Genomic DNA, 4,306 nt, shown 5'->3' on the forward strand with positions numbered 1-4,306 from the left:
TTTACATTTTTGCAGGATCACAAAGCCTCCTCTTTCTCCCAAGGGACGGCTGGTGGACTCAGAGCACTAACCTCTGGTTTGCAGTCTAATGCTTATCATATGGAGCGACTGTGCTGATATATAGGTGTAACTGTGAGCATTTTTATTTACATATTTGTATGTGCTGCGTAAGGAACCCTGGCAATTCAGTAGTTAAAGCACTCAACGGCTCATCAACAAGTCTGTGGTTTAAACCTACCAGATGCTGGGCAGGAGAAATATGTGGCAGTCTACCTCTGAAAAGATTGATAGCCTTGGAAAACCTATGTTGTTGTTAGTGGTGGTGGTGTAGTTCTATTAACTCAACAGCAGTGGACTTTGTGTCTTTGTTTACCAAAGACTCAGGAAAAACTTAGTTCATAGGACCAATGGTCCACATGAACCACAGTCTCCTCTAGTCTGAGACAAGAATAACAAGACAGGACCCAGCTACCACTGCCTCAAACAGGAACATAAAAGAAGGTCCTGGGTAGAAAGGGAGAAAAATATAGAACAAAACCAAATTCACTAAATAAAATAAAAACAGACTTACTGGGCTGATCGAGACTGAAGGAATTTCCAAGACTATCACCCCATGACATCCTTTTAGTTTGGAGGTCACCATTCAGCTAAATAGTAGATTGATCACCCCTGAGGAATGTGTTCTTTAGAACAATCAACTATATGAGACCAAAGGGGCAACATTTGCCCAGAAGCAAAGATGGGAAGGCAAAGAGGGAAATGGGAAGGGTCCAATGAAGAGAGTCCTAACACATTGTGGGAACACATGTCATGGAGCACATTTTTTTATACATTGTTGAATGGGAAAGTAATGTGCTCTGTAAACTTTCATCTAAAACACAATAAAATGTTCAAAAAGTAAGATGAAAAGAATAGTTATAATAAGTGTAGATGATCAACTCAGCTATCCTAGGCATCTAACTTGCTTCACTATGTCCTAAAGAAGTTAAGTCTTGTAATTGAGGAAAAGTTACCTAAATCAATAAACTCTCCCTTACCTAGTTTTCTGTTCAGATGTCCTTGATCAAACACTCAGAATCCAGTCCTGCACGACCCCTCCAGGCTCCTGCTGGGACAGGCTAACTGAATACTGCAGCTTCTTTGAGGTACAGTCCTTTTCTTCCCTTTTCAGGCCCAGCATGGCACTGGCTGGGTCAGGCAGTGATGAAACCTTATTATAGGCTGGCAGCCAGGCAGAGAGGTAGAACAGAGGCCTCTGACTTGTGCTCAAGTGCCAGGTCTTCCTAGAAGAGAGCCACTTCTGCAATGGGATGGGCTCACAGGAAACTGTGGATTTAAGATTTTTAGGTGCCGCCTCCCTTGAGCCAGGGTTCTAGTCTGTCCCACCAGACAGGCATAGCATTTGTTGTTGTTAAGAGCTGTTGAGTCGGTTCCAACCCATAGCAACCCTGCATAGGGTTTCTGAGGAGTGACTGGTGAGTTTGAACCTCCAACCTTTAGGTTCAAGCTGACTTTGCAGTCCAGCTCATTAAGCCACAGTGCCACAGCAGGCGTGCTTTAATTGAGAGCTTGATCTTTGGAGTTCAGTTACTCTGATGATGAAGCACTGAGCCTGGTCCTCAGCTTTCTCCTTCCTATTGGAATTGGTGAGAGGCTGTTAATTACACTTAGCCCTTTACTATGCATTTCTAGATCATCTATCAAGCTTAACAATAGCTTCCTAATACCTTTATCTTTGTAGTTACCATTTTCCCCATATTTCTAAAACCACACTGCAGTCACCAGCTAGTACCAACTTCTATGATCTACTCATACACCACTCAGTGGATCACCAGAGGAGAAACCGTAACAATTGGCTCACTTCTTTACCCCAAGGGCTGTCTGTGGTCCATTTACCATCAGCTTTGGGATCCTCATTGTCAGTTTAGCAGGAAGTAATTCAGCTCCAAGATCTCAGGATTATCTTCTCTTTCTTGAACCAACACCAAGTGTGGTAGACTGGATTCTCCAGGAGGCAGAGCTGAAATGAAGTTTGCTATTGTTAAAAGGGAAAACAAACCCCAGTGTCGCTCATCAACAATACCGCACACCAGACGGCCAGGGTGATCTCTACCGGAGAGAGAAGGCAGGAGGCAGAAGAGAAGAGAGGAAGAAGAGAAGAGTCAACAGGAAGGGAGTGGTCTTATATAGGTTCAACAGGAAGGGAGTGGTCATTGCTGGGGTGATTTAGCTCTGGCCTATCAAAAGCCATGTTGCCCTTTAAACTATGCGCCTTGTAGCTTAGGGCGGGGAAACAGACAAAATGGAGTTGAAGGGAGGGGAGAGGGAAGAACCCGGAAGGTATAGCCTAAAATGGCGGACCTGATATTGTAACAATTGTTGTTATCAGCTGACATCAAGCAGGTCTCAGATACATGGTGACCCCATGCACAATGGAACAAGTCGCTGCCTAGTTCGGTGCCCTTCCCATGATGAGTGGGGAGTCACACAGTTGTAGTCCATAGGGTTTTCCTTGGCTGGTTTTTTAGAAGTAGGTAGCCAGGCCTTTCTTTCTTGTCCATCTTAGTCTGGAAGTCCTGCTGAAACCCGCACAGCTTCAGAGCAACATGGCAGGCTCCACTGATGAACAAGGGGTGGCTGCACTTGAGGTGCTCTAACCATGAAGCAAGCCTAGATCTCTCACATGGAAGGCAGGCGTTCTACCACTGGACACCACTCTCTCCTTGAGATATAGGTCAGTGTGCAGAGTTTTATCAGGGAGTGTCCAAGGGGTGGATGCCTGAGAGAGACTAAGAAAGCAGGACTGGGCAGAGGGTGAAGTTGACATGTGCTGTGGACCTAGCAACAAACTCAGCAGACCCCAGGGAGAGCTCTGAAGCTAAAATAGCCCATGTTGTTCCATGTTAGTCCAATGTGACCCAGCCTTTGCATCTCTGGTTTAACCAGTCCTTGAATGAAACCACCAAAGGAATGGAATGACCATGGACAAGACAGTCCCCTTAAGGGACGGACCACTGAAGACCAACTACATAGACACGCTCCGAGCCTGCGGAAAAGTCCTTCCTCAGGAGAGCACTGTGTGCTGTATCTCCTAGTCTATCACGATACTTCACTGAAACACTTTCTGAATCAGAAACTCTACTTGAAGCAGAAACCCATAAGAAGACACAATCTTTCAATTCAGGGCTTCTGTACACAGCTTGGGAGTCCTGGTGTGGTGCTGTAGGTTAATACACTGGACTGCAAAATCGCTTTGAACTGCAAGGTCGGCAGTTTAAGCTCACCAGCTGGTTCTTTGAAACCCTATACAGGGTCTCTATAATCAACTCGACGGCACTTAACAACAACAACAACAATAGACAGCTTCAATGCATGCTCTCTCTGGACTTTGGACAGGCATGGGGGTGTTGGAGAGTAACCTTGGATGGAGAGTAATCCTTCTCTGGCCCCAGCACTCTTTATTCTTTTCAAACACTGGTCGTTAAGGTCTCAGTATAGAGACCAATATAAATTGCCTACATCATGAGCCGGTAGAGGGTAATGTTATATTGGAGGCTGGGTACTATAAGAGGAAGAGAACAGCAACCCAGCCCTCATCTCATGAGAACTTGCAAGCTCTTAACGTAAGTCATATGGATGGGGCATCTTAAATATTATTGGGTGTTCCTGATGATGCCAAAACCATCACCAGCATATATTCCTTTGTCAATATTTGCTTGCTACTCATAATCACAAAGGATAATCACATGCACACACATGCATGCATATATTTTTAGTTTCCTATCTCAAAGCATTTGGCAAGCTTAAAATTCTTGTACCAGCCACCTGCAAGGACAATCTTGTAGCTCACAGAAGTGCAGCCTATTCTGAAATGGCAACAGAGCTGGGCAATACCAGGGAGGAACATGGGGCAAGACTTGAAGACCAATGACTTCACTGATGGAGTTGTTGTTGTTGTGTGCCGTAGAGTCGGTTACGACTCATAGTGACCCTGTACAGGGTTTCTGAGGCTGTAAATCTTTACTGGAGCAGAAAGCCTCATCTTTCTCCAGCGGAACGGCTGGGAGTTTAAACTACTGACCCTGAGGTTTGCAGCCCGACTCGTAACCACTATGCTACCAGAGCTCCTCACTGGTGGAGTAGCAGGTGGGGTTCTAAGTAGCGAGGATATAAGCAGCAGATGATGGAAAGTGAGTGGTGAAAAGGGCTCCACAGTCTCACTTCTTTACCCAAAGAGTTCTGTACTTTTGTTGTAGCTGTCACTGAGTTCGTCCCAACTAATGACATGCCAATGCACAAGGATACA

This window comes from Chrysochloris asiatica, unplaced genomic scaffold, assembly GCF_000296735.1.
Source record: "Chrysochloris asiatica unplaced genomic scaffold, ChrAsi1.0 scaffold00179, whole genome shotgun sequence".
NCBI classification, from domain to species: domain Eukaryota; kingdom Metazoa; phylum Chordata; class Mammalia; order Afrosoricida; family Chrysochloridae; genus Chrysochloris; species Chrysochloris asiatica.